At 34.2% G+C, this 16,571-nt stretch overlaps 1 protein-coding gene across 5 annotated transcripts in view; it reads right to left on the reverse strand.

Annotated features, from left to right (window-relative positions):
- Positions 1–15,931, reverse strand: part of LOC127841808 (ATP-dependent RNA helicase DHX58-like) — a 95,045-nt gene extending 79,114 nt beyond the window's left edge. For 4 of the 5 annotated variants that reach the window (XR_008031341.1, XM_052370892.1, XM_052370893.1 and 1 more), the window contains exons 1-2: positions 15,807–15,931; positions 5,540–5,675 (exon numbers count right to left, since the gene is read on the reverse strand). The gene's annotated coding sequence lies outside the window, so the exon portion shown is untranslated. The remainder of the gene's footprint in view (positions 1–5,539; positions 5,676–15,806) is intronic. The other variant, XM_052370891.1, reaches the window with a different exon arrangement.
- Between the last annotated feature and the right edge of the window lie 640 nt (positions 15,932–16,571).

The raw sequence follows: 16,571 nt of genomic DNA on the forward strand, positions 1-16,571 counted from the left end.
AACGAAAATTTACGATTCTGAAACAACTTTTTTTAATTTTGTTTATTTACCAGAACGTGAAAAGGCCCCTTTAAATTTCGTTGACGTCCCATATGGGCGCCGTCCACAGTGACAAGAATATTTCATGAAGTTGAATGTTACCGTATTTGTTCTGCTGATAAGAATATTTAATGGACTTGGAAAAAGTTGTGTGAAATAACAGAATTCCTTTCAATGAACAGTTCTTTTTGTTGTGAGCGTCATTATTCCACCCAACTACTGATCATATTGCAAGGAAACCACTTATTTCTAGCCCTAAGGGTGTCTACGGATTTTTAGTCCACACCTTAAATAATTGAGCTCACCAGACCGAATCATTAAAAAGTTATTAGTACAGAGTAGAAACATTGTATAAGCTGAATTCATTTGGCAAGAATTATAAATATATAAATATCAATATGTGAGACCTAAGTAAATGACTACAATGAAACATAGAATATGTGTTAGGTAGTGAGAGAACAGTGCTTTTCCACATCATTTTAGAAATATTACCTTTACCTGTGGCAGTGGGATTTTTACAGTCAAAAGTTAACTCTAAATTTTGAAAAAAAGTTAGTTTTTTATACATTACTATTTTTGCACTTTTGTTGATTAAACTAACATAAATTAGTAAGTTCCAAACATAACAATATCAGTACCGCGTTATACATTGTTATTGTTTTTACCACTTTAGGAATGTTACCGGAATTCAGGTCATATTGGGAAAATTACTAGGAATACTGATCACATTTAGAAAATTACTAACAACGATTTCATAACAGTTGGGAATTTTTATAGCTTTTTTCAAAACAATAAGTAATATTTGTAAACTCTAAAATAATTGGGTGCTTATGATTCTTGAAATTAAATATGGTTCAAACAACCAGTTTGTTTCAAAGGTCAATTTATCTTGGCTTTGTAAATTTGAAAGTGCTTTTTGTTCCAGGTGCATCAGGATTAAAACTTGGATTTTCTTAAAATACTAAAAGCATCTTGACACACATAAATCCAGAGATAAATTAATTAGTTATTCTATATGTTAATTTTGTTGTTGAGTAATGTCTTTTTTATTTTATCAGTTTCTTTTCTTTCACATATTGACGAAAATAATTCTTTTATTCAGGAAAACAGAAATATGTCATGTCATTGAAGCATTTAAATAAATTTCATTTCATTTCTGGATAGTTAAGAAATAGCAAACAATCAACACACTTGATAGACACAGAGCTCCAGATAAGCATCGTTTTATCTTTATTACGATTTGTTTTTTTAAACGAAAAGAAAATAAAAATCCATCGTATCAAAACGAATTGAGACTGACTGATCCGAATTATGACCGGCCGTTTGATCGTACGAAATTTTCGAGTTCTGCGCAGCGAAAGTTATATGATAACGAGATTTCCGATACCGGATCAGTGAATCAGTTGATTGTAACCAATAATATTCGCATTTCCGTTTCCGCTCTTCTGTTTACAAAATTAAACAAGTGGTTCCGATGAAAGTTGTGGTGATAGGACGTATATTTTTAAGCTCTTAAATTTGTATATTTGAATTCATTATTCTGGTGGAGGAGGGTCGACAATACAACGAACAGTTTCAGGAGAAAAAAAGGATTAGTGTTCATTGTCCAAATATATGCGCCCGGAGTAGATAAATAACCGCGTGAATACGTGAAACAAAGGAAATCAATATTGGCCGCCATATTGGATTTTTTTAGTTCGGAACTTTAAAAAACTGTTTTAACGCTTAGTATTCTTAAAGTTAGACCCTTTTATGAAATGTTAAGAAGTTTTATTGTCGTCCCTATATTTTATTGTAGACAATTTGTTGTTTTTAAGCTGTTTGTATGACTTTGCAACTTTTACTGATTGCAACATTGTTGCACGTGGTCGCAGGTCGGGAGTGCCGGTGTGAAAATAAAACTGTTTATCTTTCGATTAAATCATTCTATTGGTACGGGAGGAGTGGTTGTATGGGTAAGCATAGCCATGGAAGTTCGAAATAGGAAACCTCTGCTGAAAGCAAAAAACTCTATGCCCTGAACATTGACAAAATGCTAAGGAACAAACTTGAGGGCGCTCAAAGAGCTCAGGTTGTATCATAAGAAATCAGCGAAGGAAATATATTCTTCTCAACCGACGCAGTGCTGTTTGAATTAATTGATATTGCACTTTCCCAGTACTTTAATAAACTGGCGGAGCAAAATTGTAATGTGAAATTCACGGACACATTTGACAATACTGGGGTCAATCGAACCAAAAGGGTTTTTAGGGTCGTTAAGGCTGATGGTGCCAGATATACGCTCAATGTTTATGTAACCACAAGTAGATTTCTCTTAAATGGTAAAAGCTGTTTGAAATTTTTGGAAGATGATATGCCAAATATAAATGCTAGACCCTTTCAGTTATTCGCATTTACTAGTGTAAGAGTTGTGTCTCTTAGCCGGATGTGACGTAATGAGATGATACAAAATCCGCCAGAGAGAAAATTGTGCAGTGTCGCTGATAATATCAACGTCTCTTGCACTATATATGCGTAACTTGCACAAATATTTCATTTTTTTTATTATATTGACGCCTATTTAAGCTATCGCTTTTCGCATATTTCATTTTAGTACGTTGAAGCGTGAAAATGCATTAAACATTCCGTTCAATAACCCTGTGCGTCGCAAGACAAATCCCGTACTGTTATCACTAAAATTTAAACGTAAATATTTTATTAAAACAACAAGTATTGGTAAAAGCGCCGAACATTTATATTTAAATGGTATTGATCATTGGCATATGATTTGTGCGCTTTTTTACCACTTGTAATCATGACCTTCACCATTGAAAATGGGAATTAAAGTGTCGATTCAACCCTACTGCAAAGTTTAGTCTCCGCCCACTGGCTGGCAAAAAGAGGTGAAATTCGATTAAGCGCATATAGGGAAGGTTAACACAATCATCGTTTTTAATGATAATCATGCAAAATGTCAAATAAAATTTTACTAATTATGTCTGAAACATTTGCATGCAAGGAAATTCATATTTGAAACGATTATATTGTTGTTATTATTTGTTTTTACTAACAACGATCTCGGGAGTAGAACATAAATCATAAATTGAACTTATTTCAGAATAAGTTAAATTTAACGAACAATAATGATGAAAACAAACAACAAATAGATCGATTTTATCTACGCAATATATTGTACCTGATTTGAACATTTATTTGTCTGAAGAAAACTTACCTTTTACACATAAAATAAATTCTCTTGATTAATGTAATTGTTTGAATTAATTGTTCACACCATTGTTGACACTCTTTGTTTTAGCATTTTTATCCTAGTATTTTATTGCACCGTGTTCGTCACAACCCGATTATCTCGTTACGATCGGATAATGTCCAGACAATTACAAAGAAAACAAGGTGTCATAAACCCAGGGACGTATACTTGGGTATCTGCATAAACCACGTGTTGCAGCCTAGTATCTGGTTATTAAACACAATTTATGATACCCCATATCACCCCGCCTCCTTGGCATATTAAGCAGTCATTTAAGCCAAATTTTAAAGCCAAAATACTGAACAGTTGCTTCAATAAAATATTTTAACATTAAAAAAGGAAGACATTAGCGGGAATGGATTTACAGGAACTAGTGTACATGTATATATATATGCCAGTTTAATCATAATAATACAGTGTTTAATAACTATAAATAAATTAAAAATATTGTGCAATTTAACTGCTACGTAATTGAGGTATTTAACAGGTACCGGCAAATGTAATCTCCGCGTTTACATGTATAGATTTCAAGTACGTTATTGCAGTGTACGAAACACCATCATGAAAACAAGCAATCACATTAGGGCAAACAATACTTGCGTGAAAATAAATTAAATATATAGATTTATTTATCATATAATGCTAGATTTTTATAACTCCTTATCACTAGTAAAGAGATTTCAATATACATGCAAAGACAGTCCAATTTGCATAATATGCAGAGTTCTTTTCCGTATGTATGCTAAAATTTATTAATATTGTCATTCAATGTAAACGAAACGAAAATCCATTCAATGAAAACGAAAATCACCACAGCATTAGAATAATTGTAATGTATTCCGCCTGTTAGGGCTTTGTTTTATAATTGAAATGCACTTTCGATCGCTGATGAAAAATAACACTACCCACACCACTTTTCCATGTGTATGCTTAAAATTATTAATATTGTCATTCAATGGAAACGAAACGAAAAAATCATTCAATGGAAAAGAAAATGATACAATTTAACAACTGTTATGTATTCCGCTTTTTTAGGGCTTAGTTTTACAATAGATTAAATGCACCTCTTACACATTCGATCGCTGATGAACAACAACAATATCCGCACCACTTATAATTGTGATCAAATAAATATATGTTTCATTATTTATAAAAGTCTGACTATAAAAAAAAATACGGCTTATTTAGTTGGTTTGTTTAATGGGATTTTCAGTATTAAGTCTTCCGATCACGTTCTCTGATGAACAATACCATTGCTTGATCAGCAATATAAACCGAATATCAAACTTTCATTAGAAAATATAACATTATTAAGAATTAGGTAAGTACAAACCTTTTCGTGCATATGTTCAGTCTATTTACATCGTTGAAAAATACCTTTTCAAACAAGATCTCTGTTCTCGTTTACAATCGATACACTCGATAATCCTCGCATGACGTCACACAGGGGAGATAATTAAAAACCGGCAATAACTGAAAGGGTCTATTGCGGAATATTTGTGTGTAAGAAACAATATAGAATTGAAAGTGTTTAACGACCTGCTTGTTTAAAAGTTGATTCAAAACAAAGTACAAATGCCCTGTCTAAAGCTTGTGCAGCGATAACTGTCAATAACAGTAAACGCTGATAAATGCCCAGGTTGTAACCGTGCATGCAAAACAGTGTGTGTTGTGTACCAAAGGTTCTCATTAGATTCATTACCATTGTCAAAAGCTTAGGAAAGATGAAATTGAACTATTAGCCGCGTCTCCTGACGAGTCGTTTAGCTGTAGATTTTGTAAAGCCTCTGAAACAATTGCACCGTCTAAAACGTTAATTGCGGTGAAATCAAATACTCGAGGAAAATCTAATTCTAGTCCTCCTAAAGATCGTCTTTCAATCCCAAGTATGCATTCAATCCCAAGTATTAATGCATACACTGCAACTGATCATTCACAGCAAACTCCAGCACTTGATATTTTGGACGAAGAAAATGCTATAGAACACATCTTGAGTTGTATTACGACTGATTCGTTGCTCGTCTCTGAACGCGAACAAACTGGTAATAGCTCTGAGGATCAAACGTAATTAAAAACAGTTGCATCTCGTATTGATAATAAGAAACAACCAAAGCCTATGTCAAAATCGAAGTCAGACTCTAATTTACGCTTACAAATTCCAAGGTTTTCTAAGGTAACAGAGAGCACGGTGACTCTCGATATCTTACACGATGAAATGGATAGTGGTCAGTTACAAGAGTCCGAGATACTCACCATAGTTAGTGCTGCAAGTATCGAGTCGCGTGAAAGTAGTAAAGATACCTCTGGGCCGAAGCAAGTGCAGAGTGTAGAGGCTAGTGGTGCAGAATGTCCATGTCAGACTTAGCTGAGTGATATACGAGAACCTGAACTGAAATTAAAGAAAAAGAAAGAAGAGGTTAAAGTACTCCAGTTTAAAAACCAAGAAAAACTTAAAGACTTTTATTAATTAGAATCCTATTGTAAACGGTTAGAAGCCCGTAACGACGAATTACAAATGACGCTACAAACGATTACCAAGAGACTTGAACGTCTTGAGGCGGGCGAATGGGTTAATGATAAGCGGCATGATGTCGGTCCGATACGTAATGAGTCTTCGCGAGAGAATTTGCAGACAGGTTTTACTAGCACGATACAGGCTAGATTGACTAAATTACAAGATAGAATAACTCACTTTGTTTTTGACAAAATAGAAAGTGAACTTGAGCAGTTTATATTTAAAGACAATGGCTCGCGTGATACCAATATAGAGAACATCTCTGTTTCGCACGATGAGCGTCATATTATTTCCGGCAATCGTGTACAAGAAGCTGCGAGTGATACTGGTGTACAGACGGACACCTTAGTCAGCGCCAAATCTGTACAATCGGTTAATAATGATCCTTCGTGTGTTAACGAGGTAGGCACAGTACCGGTACCCCCCGACTTTATTTCTGAGCGACATGTTGCCGCCGCCAGTGCTTGTGCCATGCCGGTCCTTAAGAACATTAACAGCGTTCTCCCTGCAACTCTGTCAAAGACTAGTGTGGTTTCGACAGCAATGCATTGCGGCGACGGAGTAGAGGGCGTACCGAACCGTAACAGTGTAGATCGTGATAGCGAACATGTTTCAGTAGTGCCTAGTGCTAGACATTTTCATGGTCAACCGTTGATTTATCTACCTGCGGACGCTAGTGTTAAGAGATTTCCTGATCAGCATATTTTTTTGCACCATGTCATTAATCGGAACATTCTCAGATAGCACAAGGGTCGGAGCCGAGGGTCAGTTTTGAAACTAGTGGCGAGGTTTCAAACACTTATGGAATAGTTTTATTTAATTGTAAGAACATTGTGACCAGTACACTCGCCATAGCGGACATTTTTAAGAGTAACGATATTATACTAGTGCAAGAACATTGGCTATTTCAGTCTCAAGTTGTTCTTTCAAGCGAGGCACACGAAAACATAAACTCTGTTTGAAAAGGCACAGATTATAATGACCCAATATTGCCTACACAGCTTCCGCGAGGTTTTGGCGGGAACGTTTTATGGAAGAAAGAACTTGATCCAAAAGTGACCGTGCTTGATGACGGAGGAAACAGAATTCAATGCCTGCAACTTTCTAACTTCAAGGACAATATGGGGTTATTCATAGTGTCTGTGTACATGCCATGTCGAGGGTTGAGTGGTAATTCGACTGAGTTTTGCGACTGTGTGGACCAGTTAAGGGAAATTATTTTAAAATATAATACTGACAATTTTATCCTTGTGGGCGGCGACTTTAATGAAAATCTTGGAGGGGCCCATGGATCCAGAAGACTGAATTATTTGAGAGAACTGGTAAATGACTTTGATCTTAAATTGGAGAATCCCGGGGAAACATATTTAGACCTTCGCGGCAATGAGTGTACCGAGATTGACTTTTTTTCTGTACAACGTGCCGTCAGAGCTATTCACTTCAAGAAAGGTCGTACTTAATGACCTGCTGACAAATACATCGGATCACTATCCTATTAAGGTTGAACTCTTGCGTATTTTTACTTTGAATGTAACGCCAGAAGAGAGCGTAATAAATTGCTAGGGTGAACTGGAAAACTATTGATAAGCATGTATATTCCATTCGGGTCAAGGACGGTCAAGTAAACCTAGAAACTGAAATTGATGAAGATAATGTCGAGGGGGTTGTTAAGGATTTCTGCGAGCTTTTGAGTGAATCTGCGTCAAATCATGCCAGTAGAAGAAACCCGTTTAATTCTAAACCTAAATTAAAGGTGTGGAACCCAGAAATGAAAGACGTCATGAACATGAAAAGTGCATACAACGTTTGGAAGCGTGCGGGTAGACCTCGTGGAGAGAGTAGTTTGTTAATTGAAAAGAAGTGTGCTAAGAGGGCACTACGATCCAGTGTTTGGCAGGCAATTGCGAAAAAAGACTATGAATTAAAACAGAAGATAATTGAAAGCAGGAAATATGACTCTAGAACATTTCATAAGCTAGTGAATAGCAAACGTAACAAGCAGGGCAGGTTTATTACAGATCTATATGTAGGTAACCAACGGTACCAAGAAGATAACATTTTATGTGGTTTTATGATCATTTTCAAGCTCTTGGGCGACAGGCCACCAATGACCTCTTCGACAATGTATTTGATGAAATCGCGAATCTTGAATACAAACTGACTGTCAATATGAACCGTAATCAATATGTACAACCTATAACTAAAAAAATGAACTTGAAAAAGCAGTTAAAAGTTTTAATACTGGTAAACCGCCGGATGTTTACAACATGTCAGTCGAACATTTATTGAACTGTGAAGACAGCACTCATGAGTATCTTTTAAAAGTGGTATCCCATGTATTTGCTGCTGGATCGTTTCCTGCGGCTTTGAAGAGAGGTGTGGTGACTCCCATTTTTAAAAACAAATGTGAACCCAATGTGTCAGGGAACTACAGGGGCATAACAATTCTACCGGTGAAAGGCAAGGTCATCGAAGCAATACTTCGTTATAGGATAGCACCAAACATAAAAAGCAGCCAGAATATATTCCAACGGGGCTTTACTAAGAACTCTTCACCGCTAAATTCAGCCTTCATTGTAGAAGACTGTATCGAGAATGTCATGACAATAGATCCGAAATGCATTTGATCTTTCAAGATGCAAAATATGCGTTCGATGTTCGAAATGACTCGTATTCTGATATTCATTTGAAATGTTCTTCTTGTATTAAACACAATGGCGTCTGTCTGGGCGAGAGAGGGCTTTTAAATCCAGATAGGGACCGATATGCACACAGTAGCTCATGCAAAGGTCAATTGAGTTAAAAGTTTAGTTTGTTACTGTATATTTGTCATTTTGAGTAAAAACTAATTGAAAATGGTGAATTTTGGAAAAAAAACTAATTGTGAAAAAAATCTTGTAGCGAAAACTAATTGACCCGAAACCTTACCTGGAGCTCTGTTAGACAATTGTGATGTCGTTTTTTATTATATTGATTAATTTGGGCCTGATGCTGCTACGTTCTCAATTATTTGTTTAAAATGCATAATATTTGACCTGAATCAATCTAATCTTATGTAATGCAAATCATCCTTTAATTGGCTGTGATAGGCATTTGCAATTACTAGAATAATTAGAAATTTTTTAAGATTATTGTCATGGGGGTTTTTCTTCTTGTTGTATAGGTTCTGTATGTGGGCAATCAAGGATAACTGTAACACATGGAGATCACTTTATTCATCAACTTCATAAAGTGTTATCTATATATATATATTTATTTATTTATATATACAATCTATACGTTTCATATTGTTATTTATAATCCATAGCTAGATAGCAACTATTCATACATTTATACATGATTACTGGTAATAAACAAATTAAAGCTTGTTGTAATATGGTAATATAACAACATATCTAATAAACATTTCTGAAAGATATGATAACTAATTATAAAAAGTAAAACTAACCTGTAACACATGGAGATCACTTTATTCATCAACTTCATAAAGTGTTATGAAGGATAGTGGTCATGGTATGTTCACTCATGCGTTACAGGCTGATCACAATGGGATTAGTACTGGGGAATGATGATTTGTTAAATTGATCTTAAGCCTTGATCGACCGACGATAAAAACACTGTAACTGTAAATGTTACACTATGACATTATCTTGTTTTTCTCTTAAACTACAATGAAGTCATTATTAAAGTTGTAGCTACACCTCACTAAATTGAAAGACAGCAACAACTGGATTTAGTACAGAAAAGTTATCTTTGGATTAAATTAAAAGGTGCTCATAAGGAATTGGTAACAATTAAAAAAAACTGTTATTGATTCCTTGTCACAAATATTGGAAATCAATAATACGCATGTGTGTGAACTACAATGCATAAAATAATGTCTTAATTCAAATGAGAGTGTTATTCCTTGACTTATTTTCTTCTTCAATTTTGGAAATTTCTCCTACAAATTGGGAAAATTTATCAAAAAACGGATTAGGAATGGCATCACTTTCCTGTCATTTAATAAAGAGGAAAAATATCTAGTGTAACATGGATATTAAAACTTTAAAACCCATTGATTCTAGAGTAATCATCTCTTTAGTCAATGAATCAATTATATATTGTTATATATTGCCAGGTCTGTCTTTAAGGAAAAATGCTTTTTGCCACTGAAATTACTTGGAATTATTAAAAATTACTTTCAATTATTAAACTCTCAGCATTAGATCCTAAACGGTTGTTGAGCCGTCACAGCAAACATTATCAAAGGCTCAGTGAGTCTGTTTATATGGACAGACTGGCAATAAAATAAGCCAATCCAAATCTCTGGTAAGATCGATTTGATAAGTTTGTTTAACTTATTTCGATATATTTTGTATAGTGAATTAAAATCTTTAATCTACGAAACTTTTAAAGCAGGGGTATAGCATGTCTTTCCGTAGTATCCCTTTTAATGAACACATACGAACGTTGGAAGTGAAGAAAAACAAAATCACACATGTGTTAAATGTCAATCTATAGTTAAATGTGCATTCTTGGACATAACAACGAAAACTGCAATCAAATCGGCAATGTTTTGACAAAATACTGGCTTGACTAAGCTCCCTGTAGAAATAAGTGTCATGTACAAAAGTCTCATAGTATCGGCCCTTCGGATTGGTTGCTAAGATTTGTTACTATGCGCATGTGCTTGTTCGTAAAAAGAAACTTAAGGGGTGTTGCGGCAGTTTTTTTAACCGAGGATATATTTATAGCAACACCGATGATGCTATTATCCCAACGCATTTTTTTGTTATCAGCATCATCAGAATTGTCAGTGGTTCGATCCCAGGTGGGGTAACTTTTTTTTCTTTCTTTAATTTCATTCTTGTTTTATACTGGAGCTCTTTAGTGCTGTTGTTTACATTTATCAATTTAAAGCATTCAATCACAAACTTCAAAACATGCCGAAATCTGTGAACAAGTACATGCAAGTTATTCATGATTAAGGTCGAGTTTGATACTGTATGGTACTATGTTTGTGAGTAAATATTGTTCTTTATTAATGTCTTTTGGTAAGCTGTTGTGATCCCAGTTAAGATTTGATCCCGGAAAAGCACGAGTTTAGAAAAACCCATTAATCACCCCGGTACAAACAACGCTGGTCCATTACATCAACCAATGATAGCTTACTTTAAATAGACCGTTCCATAATTTAGTAATTACCCAATTATCTCCCCTGAATACTCTCCGCGTCCGCCATTACACTACTGCCAAACAACCGGTAACATATATAAGAGACAGGGTCTTCCCCAGGCCATTTAAGCGCCCCTTGCCGGGGCGCTTGAATTTCGAAATCAGAGTACCCGGGGCGCTTGAAATTTTCCGATCAGTGTATTCTTCAGTAAAAGAAAGTGGAGATTGTCCAAAAAAATCAAGGTTTCCCTATCAGTGTATCAATATTCCCTGTTTTAAAAGAGCACTCGGTACCTACTTTCACAAGTAATCGCCATAAACACCACATGGGGTAATGGATAATCCACTGATAAGAGAATAGCATGACGCGCGTATTGATTATTCTAGCCACATTACACGGTCATTTAAATGCTGACAAGGATGTATCTGGTAACTTTCCAGTCGTCAAACTGTGAAGTTCATCGTCCAATCGGTTACGCGAATGCTTATGAGGGCGGGGTTAACTATCGACCATTATTTTTTATTGACGTCGGTCATGAAGTAAGAGTTTATCCCAGCTTGATTAGCAAGTAGTTGTACCATTTGAGTTATATAAAACCGGTAATTAGTACAGTACAGAACATTAAAGACGGTTTCGGGCATCATCATCACACCTTTTTACTGTAAACAAGTGTTACCTTTGACTCATAATTAATACGAGAAATTAATTGCAAGTGGTAAACAATTAATTATTATGCGGTTACAATTATGTGATAACAATTTATTTAATTCCAGTACATGTATATTTCAACATGTCCATTTATAGAACTGATTCACCTCGTTTTTCTGACATTCATTTGACACGTAATGCGCTTTAACAAATTTTCGTTGAATTAATTACGCACACTTGTAAATGTTTCGTCCGATAATCGATAGTTGAGAAGACTGATGATGGCAACCGGCCGTGATCCTCGTGGACAACGTGAATTTCATGCATAATTCCGTCAAAACATTTATTTGACTCGTAAAGTGTGTAAACAAATTATCGTTGAATTCATAACGCAACGGTTAATATTTGTTGAAATCTCAAATGGGAATAATTAAATTCGTAATCCGAAACCCATTACCGTAAGTCGATGTTAACGCGTTTTTAATCCGAAACACACTTCCGAATGTAAATGTTACCGCAACGTTAAATATTTTTGCTTCAAATTAGCAGTGCAAATTTATTTTGTGTCGAATCTTTTTCTCAATTAAAAAGAGCGCGAAAATTATGCAGCATGTACAACGTCGCGTCTATTGCATACAAATGGCGTGTATTGCGCGTTTTAACAAGCACACAACAGGTCAGGGGATTGACGCATATTCAGAGGCAATATTACATCAAATCTATAAATAGTCACTTAAAAAATGGCAAGGTTTGTGTTAAAGAAATAACTGAAAGCTTTTATCGTAAATATTTACCAGAAAGAGATTGATAAAAACAGAATAAACGGGATTATCGGGTAATAAATAGAAACTTGAAAAATAGTAAGTATACAGTAATAGAGTCGGGTTGAAACGGATGTATTGGGGAATCGTTCGAGTCGGGATTTTACTATCTGTGCGGAAAAGTTTTAAAACAATTAAACAATATAAAAAATATATTTTTAAATGACTGGGGGATTTTTTTGATGAGTCATAGCGCACCAAATGACGTCTTTTGACGCTTTGAGTTATAACGCACCACATAACGTGAATTGACACGTTAAATTAAAAAAAAAAATCAACGTCGGGAGGGGACACCCCTCCCGAACCCACCCCCGGGGCGCCTGAACAAATTCCTGGGGAAGGCACTGATAAGAGAGCACTGATTATTCAACGGGTGAATTTCTTTCTTTTTGTAAAACTTGTTTGTTTGTCATGCAAATTGTATGAAATAAAGTTTTTCTGCTAGAGGAGATGTTAAGTTAGTGTTATAACAGAAAAATGTTGGAAAAACGTGCATTTTTTAGGTATTTGTCTAGGAAAATAAACACGTTGACACATTTAAAAAAAACCATTTAATTAAACTAAATGCAATATTTATCATTTGATTATATGCATCAATCTTAAAATCGCGTAATCCTTTGCATTCCAGTGTGGAATTGCCCGTTTGTTCTGCATAATCCGATTATCTCGTTTTGATCAGATATTATCCAGACTTAACTAACAACATGGCGTCATCCCGGGGTGTCATAAACCACACTGGGTGGCAGATGACAGTCTGGTCATTAAACACAATTGATGATGCCACCATGTCTTCTCTTTCTGGTAGTATTAAGCAGTCATTTGGTTTAATATTTTACCTCCGACATACTTAACAGTTGCGTTCATTAGATATGTTACATATTGTACAAATTAAAAGTTATGTCCAATATAGAATATCAGAAATTGTACACCGTAAAGATACTAGCCCGTTTAATCCCTGGTTTAATTTATGAATTTAAAAAAAGAATTTGATAATTATAAAATTTACCTAAAAACATAACATTTAGCGTATTTAGCGGGTATCGGTTAATTAAAACTACGTCATTTCGTATGAAGATTTAATGTTACGGCAATGCACGAACGACATCATAAAACAAGAAATTACATCTGACACGAACGGGGGTAAATAATGTTTAAAGAAAATATTAATATAGATATATGTGTGTTAAAATGTTAGATATTTGCCACTCATACTCACTAGTAACGAGTTTTCAATATACATGAATACACAGTTCAAATTGCATCATGTAAAGTTGTGTTTTTCAGTTGTATGTTAATATTCCTCAATAGCGTCATTCTCTGTACAAAACCCATCAAATTAAAATTACATGTTAATACTGTCATGCACTTCGCTTTTAATAGGGCTTTGTAGTACGTTTATTTTCAATGCACCCCTTATTCTTTCTATTACTCACGTGTTTGTCACACTAACGTACTCATGCCATTCATAATTATATTTTTATAATTAGATGTATTACTATTGTAATTTATTGAAGCTTTTCTGCAAAAAATATTACGGCTTATGCATAGAGCTCTTTGTTGTGTCAAATTGTCGGCCTTTCAGTCTTCAGATAATCTTTAATTTGATGCTTATGCCGCGTTTTTAAAGTTGCAAATAAATGTATTAATAAATTCGTTTGGGGCTTAATAATATATTTTTGAAATATTATTTAGGTGTTTTTTTCGGAGTTTTTTTGTGTGGATTAATTGACTAAACATTTGTTGTCGTTATCCATATGTTTTGCGTTACTTCAAAGACCTATAAAATACATTTTTTAGTATTTTTTAGCTTTATAGCTGTTAAATGATTCACAGATAAATATAGATATATCACATAGATCACATTCTCTTCATCTTCCGAATAATCACATAAAATATCGTCAAGATCAATATCACTCTCTCATGATAAAAAGCTCGTTTTTTTAACGTGACAAAATTCCATCTAAAAAAAATTAAATATAAATCCAAACCACAATTTTTTATCTTTGATATCAGTTAGAACAAGAAAAATAAAGGAAGGCGTATAAAAATATCATACTTAATATAATATGTTATGATTTTGGAATGTAGATTTTTACCACATGAGACCAATTACAAACAATTAGCGGTAATTAATTGCGCGAGAATCTTTAATAAGTATTAATTAAAATATAAATTGCTTGATGTTGCGGTTATTAAAATCAACACAACAATACATGCGTGAATTGTTTGTGAAACGTTAAAAGTAACAAGTCTAATCAAAGACATAGTATGAGCGACTGAACCGGCAAATTTTCGCCGATGATTACCACTTGATTACAGATATAAAAAAAACAAATACACGAAAGCATTTTAAACATTTTATTTGTAACAATCAATCTCAACTTCAAACAATCATTTAAACAACAAAAATGTGATAATCGCCTCACATTAATTCATTAAGTAATTTATTTATCCGACAACGGTTAAGCGGGTATTCTCTACGTTTTTGGCTTTTGGAATCGCAGTCTCGAACCAGTTAGCAGCAGTGTAATGGCGGACAGTCACGTGACTGACAATATGGCGGCGGTCAATTTATCGATTATGGAACGGTCTATAATAACGGTTGATACGGTGTGTGATTTTGAAAGGATTATAAATGGGTCATGTTTATTTGTACCAGCAGATTAGTGGGGTTTTCCAAAAAGTTCCTTTTTCCGGGATACATATATTATCAATCTTTAATCCGAAGTCAAAACTGCAAACCACTGAGCGTAATTTCACACCTTTGTCGTCTGTGCGTGGCGCGTCAAAAGCCGATAATAACACCTGTGTCGTCTGCGCGTAGCGTGTTAATTTTATAATGTTGTCAAAAGCCGATAATTACTATTTATGTAGTTATGCATTCTTTAGTAACAAACAAACATGTCACTTTAGGTCTGAGTAAATGTGTAGTCTCATTTATAAGACGCGCAAAGAATTTAGAGATACTTTTTATATGGGCTAAATTCTTTGGAACAATATTACCTATATAAAAAGTAGCTTAATATTTGAGAGCGTCAACAAGTTGGACTAAGTAAATGTGGTGACTAGATTACGTTTTTAAGTCAAATGTTTATTTCGAATTATGATTATCGTTAATCTTTAGCTTTTTAACGGTCCCGACGACTTCGAAATAACGGTGTTGAGGTGTATACCATTTTAAAATCCATATAGGAGTAAAATACGACAGCTATCAGCACACGGCATATCTTATGAAACTATTGTCTAATTATCTATATCTTGATTACGAACACAGTGTTTCAATACAGAGTGAGAGATATGATAACAATGTATTACAGATACCTTATTAAAAGGTTGTTTACATTTAAATGTTAATAAAACAAAGAACTGCTATCTTACCTTTACTTCTGCACTTGTTTTTAAAATGGTATATACGTGGTTTTATTTCATTCATAAATTAGTAATGGGTTTTTCTGCGAAACAAAATCACTTTTACTTTCTGTTTTGAAAAAGTAATGTATTTGTTGTAATAATAGCAAACTTTATAGGTGACACTCCATGCTATTATTGTTATTGCAGAACAAAAATCAGGTAATGTATTGAGAATCAGCTAATATACATTTATCGACAAATGTACAAACAAATACAATCACAGCGCATTTGGAAACATGAGGACCTTTTTTAAGTGTGACATGGTAGAATTTTAAAAGAGAATCGATAATTTGTGTCTGTGTCAAGAGCAAATTTAAAAATTGCTGTATCAACAAATACATTGGCTTCGGGTCGATCTACTAGATATTTTTGCATTTTTTTTCTAGAAAAGATAAAGCCAATGCAATGAAGGTGGCGCTAAGAAATGGTAGCGGTGCCAATATACAATTAATGTTTAGACATTCGTATCACAATACTATCAAAGTATGAATTTATTTGGAAGACAAAGTGACTTTATTCATCAATTCGAAATCTATACAGAACATACACATATTATATTATACAGAGACTCAGTCATATATATTTTAATACGCCAAACAATTCTTCATTTTTTTTGTTTTTTTTGTTGAAATATATTATATTACTCTTGTCTTTTGTGTAATTATAATATAATTAGGTGAGCCTTCATCTGGGAAAATAGGGCTTAATGCATGTGCGTAAATTGTTTTACCA

This window comes from Dreissena polymorpha, chromosome 8 (genome assembly GCF_020536995.1).
Source record: "Dreissena polymorpha isolate Duluth1 chromosome 8, UMN_Dpol_1.0, whole genome shotgun sequence".
Taxonomy (NCBI): domain Eukaryota; kingdom Metazoa; phylum Mollusca; class Bivalvia; order Myida; family Dreissenidae; genus Dreissena; species Dreissena polymorpha.